At 36.4% G+C, this 17,794-nt stretch overlaps 1 protein-coding gene across 5 annotated transcripts in view; it reads left to right on the forward strand.

Moving 5' to 3' along the window:
- The window catches only part of CEP83 (centrosomal protein 83), a 140,010-nt gene that overhangs the window by 70,343 nt on the left and 51,873 nt on the right, over positions 1 to 17,794 (forward strand). The gene's annotated exons all lie outside the window — the stretch shown is intronic.

Raw genomic sequence — 17,794 nt, forward strand, 5'->3', positions numbered from 1 at the left:
TAATCTATTTTTCACCCATGGAAGACCAAATAATATTCACTAAAGTTTTTAAGGGGTCAGTGGCATCATTAATTTTCCCAATTTAAATATCTTTTATGGAGAAATCTGAAGATAAACAGCTAGCTAAGAAGCCATTAATAATAAATAGAGTCTAGAAAAGTAAAACTTTCTGATAAGACTAAAGTTCTTTTCTTTATACTTCCTGATTGGTTATGCAGGAACAGTATTAATTACTGGACAATTGGATATTTGTCCTTTCATTCCATTACTTAGGTTTATACACTAATTTCTGTACACAAGAGCAGTAAAACTTAGTGATATGATTGGGGATCATGAAATAGCAGTAACTTCAAAGAAAGCCTACTCTTAACATCTTCCAATTTTACAGTTAAAATTGGTATAAAATATGTTAGCTTGTACTAAAAATAATTGGCTTTTTTTGCATTAATTAAGGATTCACACAATATTTGTGCATTTTCACTTCTACAAATGAAAGAAGTAACTGAATATTCTTTACTGTGTTCTTAGGTAAATACTTCAGGAAGATTTTGTTAGTGTTTTCATGAGAAGCACTCTAGTGATACTCTGAATTAAAAAGAATGTATGAGGGGTGCCTGGGTGGCTCAGTGGGGTAAGCCTCTGCCTTCAGCTCAGGTCATGATCTTAGGGTCCTGGGATCGAGCCTGGCATAGGGCTCTCTGCTCAGCTGGAAGCCTGCTTCCCCCTCTCTCTCTGCCTGTCTCTCTGCCTACTTGTGATCTCCCTCTCTGTCAAATAAATAAATAAAATCTTAAAAATATATATATGAAAGTAGATGTCTTTATAAGTAATATGAGGTCATGATTTCTCAATGCATTTGGCTATAAGAACATACTAAGTCTGGGACTTCATACAGATGAAATTCTAAAGTTATGTATATAGGCATTATGCAAAGTGGTATGTGCTATTGTGTTTTCATTATGTTATTTGGCGTCTAATTTTTGTTCTGCAAATAATGAACAATACAGAGAGTTTTAGGTATAGTTGATTATACTGGTCTACTGAACTCTAGTGCAAGAAGCAAGAGTAATCCAGTGGGGCAAGTGTGAAGATGTTGAAAGAGGGGCAGCGAGCACTGCATCATATGAAAAACTTTAGAGTGACAATATATAATGACAAGTCCCTGAGATTATTCCATCTGGCTCTCCAAACTGAGCTGTACCTTGTTTGTTTGTTTTTTTTCTTAAGATTTTATTTACTTATTTATTTGAGAGAGAGAGAGAATAAGTGGAAGGAGGTGCAGAGGGAGAAGCAGACTCCCTGACTCCCCATGGAGGAGGGAGCCCAAGTCCGGATTCAGTCCCAAGACCCTGGGATCATGACCTGAGCTAAAGGCAGATACTTAACCAACTGAGCTACCCAGGTGTCTTTTTTTTTCTTTTTTGAAGATTTATTTATTTGAGAGAGCGAGAGAGCAAGTGAGAGAGAAAGAAACACAGCACAATCGGGGTGAGAGATTGAGGGAAAAGCAGATTCCCTGATGACACTCAACCGATTGAGCCACCCAGGCACCCCTGTACCTTGGTTTTTATGGGGCTGGTGAGAAACCAAGATTCCTGTGGCAGAAAGGAGAACTTTTCCTGGGTCCTTGTTGCCACATTGTATTTTTTTCTTACAACACTGGTAACATAAAACTGATAATGATTCCCAAGTTTTGGTCTTTATCCTGATACAAATACCAATAGACATCATGAAACCTCTTAAAACACTTCCTAATTTTGTCCTTGTGTGTTCTGAAGCTCTAGGTGGCCCATATGGCTCCTTTATCTAAAATATTCCAAATTCTCTGACTTGCACCCTTCTCAGAGTACTATAAACCATATTACAATAGGCAGAAGTCTCCCACATTAAAACTAAATTACCTCCCAGTGGGAATTCTCTGGGATGAATTTTGGTAAACCTTTTAGAAGGGCTCTGTGAAATCTTACTCATTAAAATTCTCTGTATGGGGACGCCTGGGGGCTCAGTTGGTTAAGCATCTGCCTTTGGCTCAGGTCATGATCCTGAAATCGGGCCCTATGTCATGCTCCCTGCTCAGAGGAAGTCTGCGTTTCCCTCTCCCTCTTACCCCCTCCCCCCTATTCGTGCTCTCACTCACTCTCTCTTAAAAATGAATAAACAATAGAAAATAATTCTCTGTGGATGCAGTTTAAACTATCTCAAAAACTAAACTTTTTACAGGTAAAATTTAAAACGTTCGAGATGTTTATTTAATGTGACATTGAGAACTAAATTGAACTTCTCTGTGCCTCCATCTCCTTATCTGTAAAATGGTGTTAACAGTAATATATATCTCATGGATCTGTAAGATTTAATAAATTGGGGTATGTAAAATACTTACATAAGTACCTAGCACACAGCAAATATTGAATAAATGTTAACACATCCTCAACATTTTGGAGTATTTGATTCTCTTGCTTAGCATGCTGGAGTCTTCAGTGTCAGGTCTATAATTCAGATGATATAAATAGTTCCAGGGCATCTCTAATTTCAGTTCCTGTGCCCCCCACCTTCATCTCACTCTTAGCATTTGGACTGCTCTGCTTTCAGGTGCCCTGTGCCCTGGCAGCATGTATTTTATTTTCCGTATTCTCTTGTTCTGTCTCAATTCAGTTCTTTTTAAGACGAAATGAGCATAAGCTCATTTCCCAACAGTTCTTGTATTCCATTCCCTAATTTTTCCCTAACTGTGTCTGGGGGGCAAGTACGTAGTTCTGGGAATTGCTTTCTCCCTGTGACTATCTTTCTTTTACTAGGAGAAAATAAGGGTATAAAGAAAGGGAACTATAACATCCAAAATTAGATGAAAATATGAACTTTAGATTTGTAAGTAATTTAAGTGTCACTTCCATTAAGTATAAACAAATCACAGTGTTTTTGTATTCCATCATTAGTTTAGGAAAAGTTCATTCTAGTGCATATAGGAGGAGAGGAGAAACTTAGAATAGTAGTAACATTAAAAAGGTGAGCTAATTTGATTTTAAAAACTGAGATCTGAGAACATGGAACTTCATGTGCAAAATATTCACCATAATAGCCCTGACACACAGTAATGGTGTTACTACTATTAGGACCTGATAGCATTAATCATAGTGCTAATTATCATAATAAACATAGCAGATTTTTAAAATAGGTTTCAGATTTGTAAATCACAAGTTGCAGAAGTTGAAGAAGTGAAATACATAGAGGTAGAATAAATTCATACTTCTTGAGAGAATCACTTTATACTTACTTGAATTCTGTCAGCTGTGGGAATTAGATAATCATTATTCCCATTTTATAAATGAGAAAATACTCATTTCTGAAAAAACACTCATGAAGTACTGAGATTAGTCCACGGTCTGTCCATCTACAGATAGTAGATGGTAGAACCATGATTCATATTGTCTAGGAGTTTCTGTTTCTGGCTCTGATGGAGTAATAGGGACTGAATTTTTCTAAGGTCTTGCCTGAAAACTGAGACAAAATACAGAAAACAGTGGTGTCCAGACACTGAGAAACAGGTAGTACAAGGTGCAGTGATCCCTACAAGAAGGAAAACAAATGAAGTCAGCCCTACGATTGTGCCATATTATGTCCATCAGAGTGGAAAGGCTTTACCATGCATTGTGCATTGAGTAGAAGACTCAGAAAGGTTTTACTTCAGTAGTAAAGCCAAATTAGCCCTACACTAAAGGCTGCTCTGTTTCTCCCTAACAAGTGTAAAAGCAAGATTTGCAAGGATCAGACTGTTTCTAAGTAACTTAAAAGCATAACAGAATAAAGATTTAAAAGTATGTAAAGGAATCCAGAAGACTCTAGCAAGGGGGGGATGGGGTGGGAGGGGCAGGGAACTACTCCAGCAGTAGTTAAGTGAACTTTCCCCCATAAAATTCACAATGTCTGACATCCAATAAAAAATGACTGGGCAGCCCAGATGGGTTTATAAATGAACTCTACAAAACATTTAGGGAAGAAACATCAGGTCTCTACAGTCTTTTTTCAGAAAATAGAATGAGAGGTAGTATTTCTTACCTCATTCTAAAGGCCAGATACCTATTACCTTTCCTTATACCTAAACCAAACAGATATTATAAGAAAAAAACAAAAACCAAAAAACCAACAACTATAGATCACTGCCTCTCATGAACAAAAATTCAAGAATCCTGAACAAAATATTAGCAAATCAAATCCAACAATGTATAAAAATAATATACCATGAACAAGTAGGGTTTATATAGGCATACAAACCTGGTTCAACATTAGGAAATGAATTAATGTAATCCATCACCTCGACAGGCCAAAAAAGAAAAATTACATGATCATATCAGTAGATGCCAAAGAATCATGAGAGAATCCAATATCCATTCTTGATACAAACTCTCAGCAGACTAGAAATAGAGGAGGGAACTACCTTAATTTGTCTAAGAATATCTACAAAAAATCTATAGCTAACATCATATTTAATGATGAGAAATGTAGAGCTTTCCCACTAAGATCAGGAAGAGTGAGGCATGGATATCCTTTTACCTTGCCTTTTCAACATTATGCTGGGTGTCTTATTCAATATGGTTAGACAAGAAAAGGAAGTAAAAGACATACAGATTTGATAGAGAGAAATAAAACTTTTTGCTTGCAGATAACTGATTGTCTATGTAGAAAATCTGAAACAGTGAACCAAAAGCTCTTGAAATTAATAATCAGTTACAGTGAAATTACAGGAAACAATGTTAATGTACAAAAGACGCTTTCCTGTGTAAAAGTAATGAATAGGTGAAATTGGAATTTAAAAGCGTAGTATCATTTATGTTAGCATCCCCCAAAATGAAATACTGAGATATAAATCTGAAAAAAAAATGTAGAAGATCTGTATGAAGAAAACTACAAATCTGATGAACAAAATTAAAGAACTAAATAAATGGAGTGGTAGTCCATGTTTGTGGATAGGAACACTCAAAGTTGTCAACATGTCTGTTCTTCCCAACTTGATCTGTAGTTTCAGTGCAATCCCAATCAAAATGCCAGCAAGGTATTTTGTTAATATCCTCAAACTGCATCTAAAGTTTATAAAGAGAAATGACCCAGAATAGCCAACACAATATTAGAGAACAAAGTTAGATGACTGACAATGTAGACGTCAGGATTTACTATAAAGCTATTTAACCAAGTCAGCCATTGGCAAAAGAATAGACAAATAGATCGATAGACCAGAGAGCCTAGAAATAGACTTACACAAATATAGCCATTTGGCCTTTGACAGAAGAGGAAAGACTAAATGGAGAAAAAATCTTTTCAACAAATGGTGCTAAAACAACTGGATATGCACATACAAGAAGAAATGAATCTATAAAAAACAATACACCTTTCACAAAAAATTAAAAGTAGAACATAGACCTAAATGTGAAACTTAAAATTATCAAACTCCTAGAAGATAATAGGGGAAAACTTAGATGACCTTGTTTAGCAATGACTTTTTAGATACAACATTAAAAATATGACACACAAAAGAAGTAATTAGTTAGACTTTATTAAAATTAAAAACCTCTGTGAAAGACATTGTAAAGAGAATGAGAAGCCATTGACTGATAGAAGATATTTACTACAGGCACATAGGATAAAAGACCGTTATTTAGGCTATACAAAGAATTATGAAACTTGATGGTAAGAAAACATACTTACTTATAGTTTAAAAATGGGCCAAACACTTGAACAGATATCTCACCAGACAATATATAGATATATTATATATATATATCTATAGATATATATATAATAGATATATCTATCTATCTATATAGCAGATATATCACCAGATATCTCACATGGCAAATCAGAATATGAAAATATGTTCAACATTGTATGTTATTAGGGAATTGCAAATTAAAACAAGACACTAAAACACACACATTGAGAATGGCCAGATCCAAAACACTGGTGATACTAAATTGCCAGTGAGGATGTGAAGCAGTGCGACTTCCCACCAATAGTGGTGGGAGTGCAAAATGGTAGAGCAACTTGAAGACAGTTTGGCAGTTTCTTAGAAAACTAAACATAATTTTACTACACATAATTTACCATAAGATGTAGCTCATACTTCTTGATATTTACTTAAAAGAACTGAGAATTTATTTCTGCACAACTTTGTGCAGTTATTTTTAGCACCTTTATTCCTAATTGCCAAAACGTGACCAGTATGTCCTTCAATAGGTTAGTAGTTATGTGAACTGAAAAGACATGGTGGAACCTTTATTACTTATTACTAAGTGAAAGAAGCCAATCTGGAAAGGCTATGTACTGTAGTATTCCAACGACATGACATATAGGAAAAGGCAGAACTATGGAGACATTAAAAATATCTCTGGTTAGTAGGGATTAGGGGAGAGGGAGGGATGAATAGGTGGAGCCCAGAGGATTTTTAGAGTAGTGACTGCTCTGTGTGATACTAAAGTGGTGGGTGCACGTCAGGATACATTCATTAATATCCATAGAATGTACACCAGGAGTGAACCCACATATAAACTATAGACTTGGTCATAATGATACATTACTGTATGTTCATGAGTTATAACAAATCTACCCCTCTGGTGTATGATGCTGATAGAGGGCGAGGCTGGGCACATGTGGGAATTCTGTACTTTCTGTGCAGTTTTGATGTAAACCTAAAACTGATCTAAAATATGAAGACTTTTTAAAAATATTAAGATTTTTAAAAATTCCAGTATAATTAATGTACATTGTTATTAGTTTTAGGTGTATACAGTATAATGATTCAACAGTTCTGTACATTACTTAGTGCTCATCAGAAGTGTCTCTTAATCCACTTTACCTTTTTCACCCATTTCCCCACCCATCTCCCCTCTGATAACCAGCTTGTTCTCTATAGTTAAGAATTTTTTTTTCTCTCTTTTCTTTGTTCATTTGTTTTGTTTCTTAAGTTCCACATATGAGTGAACTTATATGGTATTTGTTTTTCTCTGACTTATTTCACTTAGATTAAACGCATTAGATCCATCCATGTTGCTGCAAATGGCAAAATTTCATTCTTTTTTATGGCTGGGTAATACTTCATTGTATTTATACATAGCCTATTATCTTTATCCATTCATCTATCAGTGGACACTTGGATTGCTTCCATAATTTGGCTGTTGTAAATAATGCTGCAGTAAACATAGGGTTGCATATATCTTTTCAAATTAGTGTTTTCATTTTCTTTGGGTAAATACCCAGTAGTGCTCTTACTGGATTGTAGGATAATTCTATTTTTAGCTTTTTGAGGAACCTCCGTACTGTTTTCCACAGTGGCTGTACCAGTTTGCATTCCCACTGAAAGTGCAATAAGGTTCCTTTTTTTCTACATCCTTGCCAACACTTGGTTCTTGCGTTTTTTATTTTAGCCATTCTGACACGTGTGAGGTGATATCTCATTGTAGTTTTGATTTTTATTTCCCTAATGATGTGTGATGTTGAGCATCTTTTCATGTGTCTGTTGGCCGTCTGTATGTCTTCTTTGGAGAAATATCTGTTCATGCCTTCTGCCCGTTTTTAATTGAATTATTTGTGGGGTTTTGGAGCTGCATTGTATATTTTGGATACTTAGCCCTTTATCAGATATGTCATTTGCAAATATTTTCTCCCATTATGTAGGTTGCCTTTTAGTTTTTTTGTTTCCTTAGCTGTGCAGAAGCTTTTATTTTGATGTAGTCCCAATAGTTTATTTTTGCTTTTGTTTCCCTTGCCTTAGGAGACATATCTAGAAAAATGTTGCTATATCCGATGTCAGGGAAATTACTGCTTGTGCTCTCATAGGATTTTTATGGTTTCATGTCTCACATTTAGGTCTTTAATATAGTTTGAGTTTATTTTTATGTATGGTATAAGAAAGTGGTCCAGTTTCATTCTTTTGCATATAGCTTTCCAGTTTTACCAACACCATTCATTGAAGAGACTGTCTTTTTCTTATTGCATATTCTTTCCTCCTTTGTTGAAGGTTAATTGATCATATAATCGTGGGTTTATTTCTGGGCTATCTCTTCTCTTCTCTTGATCTGTGTGTGTTTTTGTGCCAGTACCATCCTATTTTGATTACTATAGCTTTGTAGTACATCTTGAAATCTAGGATTGAGATCTCTTCCATTTTGTTCTTTTTTTCAGAATTGCTTTGGCTATTTAGGGTTTTTTATGGTTCCATAAAATTTTTAGAATTATTTGTTCTAGTTTGGTGAAAGTGCTGTTGATATTAGGATGGGGATTGTGTGAAATCTGCAGGTGGCTATGGGTAGTATCAACATTTTAATATTTGTTCTTCCAATCCATGAGCATGGAATAAAGACTATTTTTTGAAAGTTGACCGGGCATGCAGAGAAGCAGGAGGATTTATTTCTTAATGAAGAAAAAGTTCACAGAAGTAGACAGAGTCATTAAACCATATAAATATACTCCATAAGCTCAAAAAGTTAAGGGAAATCTTGAACATAATAAGATACATGGAACACATTTTTAAGAAAAGATTCTTGTGATAAAAAAATACAGCTAACCCTTGAACAGCATGGGTTGGAACTGCACAGACCCACTTAAAAGCAGACTTTCTTTTGGATAAATAGAGTACAATGCTGTAAATATATTCCCATAATTTTCTTAACATTTTTTCCTCTAGATTGCTTTATTGTAAGAATACAGTATATATACATATAATATACAAAATATGTCAGTTGACTGTATTATTGGTAAGGTTTCTGGTCAACAGTAGGCTATTATTAGTAGTTAAATTTCGAAGATGGGGGCAAAAATAATACATGGATTTTTGACTGCATGGGGGGTTGATGCATCACCCCCTGATTTGTTCAAGGGTCAACAATCTAAGTGCACAATATACTATAAATGGGTTTAGACGCTGCATAAGAGAAAATAATGGCTAAATTGAAGATTTTACAGTAGAAATTATCCAAGATGTAATATAGAGAGAAAAAGGATAGGAAAAAAATAATTATAACACATAGCAGTCAGTGTCAGATATTTCAAATTCTAAAATGAGAAGGAAAGAACAGAAAAAATATTTGAAGAAATAATGGCTAAATTTTTCAGATTTCATGAAAACTGTAAATCCACAGATCTAAAACTCTCATTTTAACACATGCACAGAAAACACAAAACTACACCAAGGCCACATAGATTCATATTAGTTAAAACTAGTGATAAAGAGTAAATCTTAAAAAGCACCCAGAAGACTTCTGCTCCCAGGAATATTGAGTAGATGTACTTTCCCCTCTTCATCTTAGTAAGGAAAAAAAAAAAAAAACCCTGTAGATATTATAGGACAAGAGAGTCCTGTTCTCTCCAGGCAAAGCACCAGGAAAAGAGCAGCCAAATACTGCAATAAAAACCAGCCTTATTCCAACCTATACCAGCAAAGGCCATGAGAGCACCTAGACTTTCGTCTTCCCCAGGCTGTAATGTGGAGCCCTAATTTTCAGCCCAGATGATTACCAGAGAAGGAAAAGTAGGGAACCAGGATTTTCATTCACACTTGGCAGTAACTAGGGCTTCCACCTTCCTGCCATGATGGTGTTGGAGATGACATCAAAGCCTAGATTTCCATTGCCTCGGTTGGCAGTAATGGAGTACTCTCTCCCCTCTCTGCTTGGGTCATGTTAGAGAAGGCCTAGTGCAGAATGAGGATTTTCACTGTTATCCAGCCTTGGAGTGTTAATAGAAGCTACGCTGACTCTGTGTTGTCAGTGGAGGTCATATATGAAGCAGTGACAAATCATTCCTACTACCCCTGCCATTTAGGGAGTTCTTTATTTGCCCATTTGGAAGCGGGAACTCCTACTTATAACGTATTATCTTTTTCAGGGGTACAAGTCCATGATTCATCAGTCTTACACAAGTCATAGCACTCCCCATAGCACATCCCCTCCTCAATGTCCATCCCCCAGCCACCTCATCCTTCCGATCCCCCTTCCCTCCAGCAACCCTCAGCTTGTTTCCCCAAGATTAAGGGTCCTTATGGTTAGTATCCCTTTCTGGCTTTGTCTTGTTTCATTTTTCCCTCCCTTCCCCTATGATCCTCTGTCTTATTTCTCAAATTTCTCATATCTGTGGGATCATTGAATAATTGTCTTTCCTGATTGACTTATTTCACTTAGCATAATACCCTCTTGTTCTATCCATGTCATTGCAAATGGCAAGATTTCACATTTTTTGATGGCTGCATAGTATTTCATTGTGTATATGTGTATACACACACACAGACACACCCCCCACATCTTCTTTATCCATTCATCTGTTGATGGACTTCTAGGCTTTTTCCATAGTTTGGCTATTGTGGACATTGCTGCTATAAACCTTGGGGAGCAGGTGCCCCTTCAGATCACTATATTTGTATCTTTAGGATAAATGTCCAGTAGGGCAATTGTTGGGTTGTAGGGTAGTTCTCTTTTCAATTTTTTGAGGAACCTCCATGCTGTTTTCCAGAGTGGCTACACCAGCTTGCATTCCCACCAACAATGTAGGATGGTGGAACTCCTATTTCTACCCAGCATGGTGTCATGAGAAGCCTGTCCCATCCTGGGTGTCCTAGAGCTAAGGTGGGGAATCTGTACTACTACCTCTGCCTGGTAGTAATGAGGTGATGACACCATCCTTTCCCTGGCAGAGCCATGTCCTAAAAAGCCAACTAAAATAAACTTTAGATAAGATCCAGAGTCTCCTAATACAATACCCCAAAAGTTTAAATTTCAGTAGAAAATCAGTTGGCATACTGAGAACCTGAAAGATCTCAAAACTAAAAGACAACCTATGAAATGGGAGAAGATATTTGCAAATGACATATCTGATAAAGAGTTGTGTCGAAAATCTGTAGGGAACTTACAAACTTAATACCTAAACGATAAATAGTCCAGCTATGAAGTGAACAGACATTTTTCCAAAGAAAGCATCCAGATGGCAAATAGACACATAAAAAGATGCTCAATATCACTCCTCATTAGGGAGGTACAAATCAAAACCACAATGAGATACCACCTCACACCTATCAGAATGGCTGAAATTAACACAAGAAGTAACAGGTGTTGGCAAGGTTGTGGAGAAAGGGGAACCCTCTTGCGCTATTGGTGAGAATGCAGACTGGTACAGTCACTTTGGAAAACAGTATGGAGGTTCCTCAAAAAGTTAACAGTAGAACTACCCTGTGACTCAGCAATTGTACTACTAGGTATTTACCTGAAGGACACAAAAATACTGATTTGGAGGGCCACATGCACTCTGTTGTTAAGATTATCAATAATAGCCAAACTATGGAGAGAGCCCAAATGTCCACTGACCAATGAATGGATAAAGAAGATGTATGGTGTGTGTGTGTGTATGTGTGTGTAATGGAATATTACCCATCAAAAATAGTATCTTGCCATTTGCAATATGTGGTTGGAGCTAGAGTGTATTAGGCTAAGTGAAATAAGTCAGAGAAAGACAATTATATGATTTCACTTATGTGGAATTTAAGAAGCAAAACAGATGAACATAGGGGAAGGGGTGAAAAGAGAGATGGGGAAGCAAACCTAAAAGACACTTAACTGTAGAGAACAAACTGAGAGGTGGTGGAAGGAGATGGACGGGGCATGGGCTAAATGGGTGATGGGCATTAAGGAGGGCACTTATTGTGATGAGTACCAAGTCTTATATGTAAGTGATGAATCACTAAATTCTACACCTGAAACTGGTTTTACCATACAGGTTAACTAGAATTTAAATAAAAATTTGAAGTAAAATATCAAACTAAATGAAAAAAGGCAATAGATGCTAACACTGAGATGACAGTAATATTAGAATTATCTGGCAAAGATTTCAAATCAGCCATGGTAAAAATGTTTTAATATACAATTACAAACATGAAACAAATGGAAAAATTAGAGTTTTAGCAAAGAAATAGTGTAAAGAACCAAATAAAAATTTTAGAACTGTAAAATATGTTCATCATTGAAACGCCCCTCCCCAAGACAGAACGAAAAACAAACCCTCAGTTGTTGGGCTTAACAACAGAAGAGAGGGGATAGAGGAAAGACTCTGTGAACTTCAAGACAGAACATTAGAAATTACCCAATCTTAACAAGCTACAGAAAATGCATTAAAAAAAGAAATGAGCACAGAGAGTCAAAGGTACCTGTGGATCATCTTGAAAGATCAAAGATTTTTGTTTTTGAAAGGAAAAGAGAGGACAGTCTTGAAAAAGTACTTAATGAAATAAAGGCTGAAAACTCCCCATATATGATAGACCCAAACATAGATTCAAGAAGCTAAGTGAATAGCAAAATAGGATAAAATGAAAGTAATCTACCTGAGAAACATCATACTCAAATTTATAAAAACTATAGGGAAAAAGATCTTGAAAGCAGTGAGAAGTATGATGCTTATGGGGGAAAACAATTCCAAGACATTTCTCATCAGAAACCATAGAGGCCAGAACAAAGTGCCGTGACATTATTAAATGCTAAAAGGAAAGAAGTATCAACTCCTAATTATCCAGCAAAAATGTCCTTCAGGAATGAAAAGTAAATCGAGATATTCTTAGAATAAGGAAGACTAAGACAATCTCTTACCAATAGTTTCAAAAGAATGCCTGTGGGAAATTCTCTATACAGAAAGAAAACAGTAAAAGAATGAACCTCAAAATATCAAGAAGTCTAAAAGAACACAATCAGAACTCTGGGTGTATACGATAGATACTCCTTTCCTGAATGACTTTTCTAAATTTTGTTTGATGGTTAAAGCAAACATAATGCTGTCTGATGTAGTTTTAAATGTATATAGTGGAAGTAATTAAGACGATCATAAACAAGGGCAAAAAGATGTAAAAAGAGGTAAAGTTTTTAACTACCACTTGAGCTAGTAAAATGAAACCAGTAGACTGTGACAAGGTATGTATGTATAACGTCCAGAGCAGTAACTAAGAAAGTTATACAAAGAGATATACTCAGGACATTATGGGTAAATCAAAATGGAATCCTAAAAAAAAAATGTTTATGGAGACCATAGGAAGGCAGGAAAAAAAAATCTTAGAACAGGAAATAGGAAAAGAAATGAAAAACTTAAAACCATAACATATTCATAGTCATAATAAAGGTAAATGGTACAAATAGAACAAAGAGATTTGCAGAGTTGATTTTACTAATTTGTTTTTTAAAGATTTTGTTTAGAGAGAGAGAGCGCAAATGGGGAGAGGTAGAGGGAGAGGAAGAGAGTCCCTGACACAGGGCTTGATCCCATGGCCATGAGATCATGACCTGAGCCAAAATCAGGAGTTGAACGTTTAATTCACTGAGACACCCAGATATCCCTGCAACGTTGATTTTATTTATGTTTTTTTAAAAGATTTTATTTATTCATTTATTTGTCAGAGAGAGAGCACAAGCTGGCAGAGTGGCATGCAGAGGCAGAGAGAGAAGCAGGCTCTCTGCCAAGCAAGGACCCTGATGCGGGACTCGATCCCAGTACCCAGGGATCATGACCTGAGCCGAAGGCAGTGGCTTAACCAACTGAGCCACCGAGGTGTCCCTGTAGAGTTGATTTTAAAAACAAAAGACCCAACTGTATGCTGTTTATGGAAATCTTCAAATATAATATGTATAGTTAGTAAGTAAAAGGGTAGAAAGAGGTATGTCTTGTAAATATTCAAATATTAGTTAAAAGAAGTAGAAATGGCTATATTAATAGTGGATAAAGTAGACTTCAGAGCAAAGAAAAATACCAGAGGTAGAAGATAACATAATGATAAAAAATGTCAGTCCATCATGAGGACAGGAATACTAAATGTGTTTGAACCAAACAGAACTGTAAAATATGTGAAGCAAAAACTGATACAACCACAAGGAGCAATATTTAATTATTGTTGGAGATTTGGCACCCATGTTTCAACAATTGATAGAAAAATTAGAAAAACAGGAAGAATCTAGAACTCAAAAACACCATTAACCAGAAGAATCTAACTGACATTTATAGAACACTCTACCCAACAAGAGCACCTGAACTCATTTTTTTCAAGTGGCTACTGAATATATACCCAAACAGGCTGTATCCTAGGCCAGAAACAAACTCTACAGATTTAAAAAATTGAGATTATGCAGAGTGAGTTCTCTAACCACAGAAATAGCACTAAATGTATTCATTAGAAAAGAGAAAAATAGATCAAATCCGTAATCTAAGCTTCTACCTAAAGAACCTAGAAAAATAGGATCAAAATAAACACTAAGAAGAGGGAAGGAAATAAGAAAGATGAGAGCAGAAACAGTGAAATTGAAAAAGCAGTAGAGAAAATCAGTGAAGCAAAGAGCTATTCTTTGAAAGGATTAATAAAATTGACAAACCTCTAGCAGGATTGCCAAAAAAGTGGGAAGAGACAGATTGCCTATATCGGGAATAAAACAATATCACCACAGATCTTGCAGACATCAAAAAGGTAAAAAGCTAATCCGGTGAACAGCTCTATCCAAATAAATTTGTCAAACATAGATGAAATGGATCAAAAGGCAAATACTACCGTAACTCACCCCATATGAAGTAAATCATGTGAATACTATGTAACTATTAAGAAAACTGACTTCATATTGAAAAACTCAGCAAAAGAATGGTGTCACTGGAGAATTCTATGAAGTGTTTAAAGAGGAATGAAAACCAGTTCTGTGCAGTATCTTTCAGAAAATAGAAGAGGAGGGATGTACAATTGAATATGAATCTACCATCACCGAAAAATATGGTTAATTTAAAAAAAAAAATACGGGTGCCTGGGTAACGGAGTTGGTTAAGTGTCCAACTCTTGGTTTTGGCTCATGATGTGATCTCAAGGTCATGAGTTAGAGCCCGTGGTGGCCTCCAGCCATAGCTGGAGTCTGCTTGAGGTTCTCTGTCCTTCTTCCTCTGCCCCTCCTGCTTGTGCACATGCTCTCTCTCTCAATCTCTCAAATAAATCTTAAAGGTAAAAAAAAAAAAAAAAAAAAAAGTATTTTCTGCAGAAGAACAAAGTCTGAAAACAGACTTCCTTTTGGAAATAATATAAACCGAAAGACAGTAGAGAAATATCTTTAAAGTATTAAAAACAACAACAACAAAAACTTAGGCTGTTTGATTCCAGAGCCTGTACTCTTCACTGTTTCTCTATGCTGTGTCCTAAAGGTAATAAAAGCAGAGATGGATGGAGCAACTGCATATACCACTTTCTCCTTTTGTGTGCCTGGGGCGTTAGAATGGTACTACCATCCTTTGGAAAGAAGATAACAATTCCTCGTTGTGGATTTGTTTCTTGTTTCTGTTGTTCCCTTTACTTCAATGATCTTTTAAAAGTAAAATACACCATATTTCATATGTATTTCAATACAACATATTTCCTGTCAAGTAAGCTTATATTCTAGAAGAGAATAAAGTAAATGTAGAGGTAAACTGTAATATAGGCACATTTGGAAAAATGTCATAAAATAGAAATTCAGACAAAGCCTTTGGGAAATTTAGAGCAAGGATTGAGAGTACAACAAATTACGGGTATCAAGGAAGATTGCTTGTGAATCTGATTGAGAGTAGAGGAAGAGGAAGGGCTGAGGATGTGTCTAAGATCTGTGTCCTGATGACCCGGACGAGAGCAATGTCATAGTAGTGGTTAAATAGAAGTTCTTGGAATGCACAGATTTTGTGATTGTTTGTTTGTCTGCTTGGTTCTGTAGTGTATCCTTACTACCTAGAACAGTGCTGGGTACATAGTAAGTACTCAGTCAATATTTGTTACATGAATGAGCAAACAAATCGAGAAATCAGAAGGCAGCAATCACCAGATTTTGTAGGAATGCTTTGATAGTGAGCTCTAGTTGGGAGTTATGAATGTGGGACCTAACCTTCACTATGCTGTTAGCCAGCTCTGACCATAGTTTCAGCTACCACTTCGGCTGTCCCACAGGTTGCTCTCAAAACTACTGGAGAGAGCAATAATGTAGGAAACATGCTAATCCAGAACATTAGCTGTCTGACCCCATATGTAAAATGAAGAGGACAAGAGAAATGATTGTTAGTAAATGAAATTATATGTCTAGTGTACTTAGCTCAGCCCTTGGTCCATCATACTCAGTAAAGGGCACTGTTGTCTGAACTTGAGTTACACATGGACTCCTGACGTAGATGAGCCACCACACCTCTCATATAGCACATTAAGACTGTGTTTGAGATACCTCATGCAAAAAGCTAAGTTGTATTTTAAAGATATCCAGCCCAAGACCTTCATTTTAATTGGTGCCACAGTGAAAAAGTAACTTGCACAAAGTTACACCACTAGCTGAAGAAAAGAGAATGTGGAGTGGGGGAAAATGTAGTCAGGGACCAAACCTGAGGCTAATGTTGTCATGTAAAGAATGGCAGGAAAAATAGCAGAGAGATACTAATTAGCCGGGCTTGATACTGACTTTTATAGCTGCCTTCTACAATGAACTTTATTTTCTGGAAAAAAAATAATATTTGCCTGGTAGATATCTCTACCTGCATTTCCCATTGACATCTTTATTTCAACATGTCTGAAACCAAATTGGAATCACTGGATTTTAAAACTGAAAGTGATTTTTGAGGGCTTCCAGTCTAAACTCTCATTTTATAGATGAGGAAAACAGATTCTGTGCTGGGGTGGAGGTCTCACCCTTCTTAGATTCATTTATAGCAACGTGAGCCGTCAATCATCTCTTGGGTCACTTTTGCCTAGGTTGCAGAGCATGGGGTCCTTTTGGCTTTGAGTGATCCTTCTAAGATCATCCTGGCTAGTTGTTAAGAGCAGTGGCTTTTTCGTTTGTTTTTCTTATTTTTTTCTTCAATCAGCTGAATCCTTTAGTTGAATCATATGAAGAGACCCCATATGTAGAAAGAGACTTAACAAGAGGAGCTGCTCTGATTAGCTGAGATGTGGTGGTGGTGGGTGGGGGGGATCAGGAAAGAATGAGTTTTTACCGTGATAACTTAGCCTCTCATTCCTGGAGGCGAGGGTTCTCTAGAGTGTCCCTGAGGTTAGGAAGCAATTTGAAACTAGTGGATTCGGAGGCTTCTGGGATCTGGCAGTGGTGGTTGGCACAAATGAGAAAATCCTTAGTGTTTTTGCTCATCAGGTTCCCCTGTGATTTCCACATACCCTGGTAATGATTTTTACTTCTTTCTTGAATGTAAGAAGTAAGAATGAGGCCATTAGTGCAACTAGGATTTTAATAAACTCCCAGCTATCATTTAAAAACTCTCATCAGTCACATTTGTAGTTATTTACACAGACAAGCAGCTTTTTTGTGAATTAAGTGACTTGGAATAGACAATTTTATTAGTATAGATATAGCCCAAGAATTATTGTCACTTGTGGAAAAGCTTAGCAGTCAGCATATTTTTTTCAAAGATTTTTTAATTTGTTTATTTGACAGAGACAGCAAGAGAGGGAACATAGGCAGGGGGAGTGGGACAGGGAAAAACGGGCTTCTCGTGGAGCAGGGAGCCCGAATGGGGCTTGATCCCAGGACCCTGGGATCATGACCTAAGCCGATGGCAGGAGCTTAATGACTGAGCCACCCAGGCGCCCTACAATCAGCATACTGATCTTGCATAAACCCCTTAATGTTCTGATGAATTATAAAATACTTGACACATTTTTAATTGTTTTTATAGTATTATTTATAATTTTGAATTTTAGTCAGCAATTGATGAAACCCTGTTCTAGACACCATGGGGAGATAGAAGAAAAATAGGCCAAGGTCCTTGCCCTCACATTTGAGTCATGCTG

The sequence above is a fragment of the Mustela erminea genome, chromosome 6 (genome assembly GCF_009829155.1).
Source record: "Mustela erminea isolate mMusErm1 chromosome 6, mMusErm1.Pri, whole genome shotgun sequence".
Classification (NCBI taxonomy): Eukaryota; Metazoa; Chordata; class Mammalia; order Carnivora; family Mustelidae; genus Mustela; species Mustela erminea.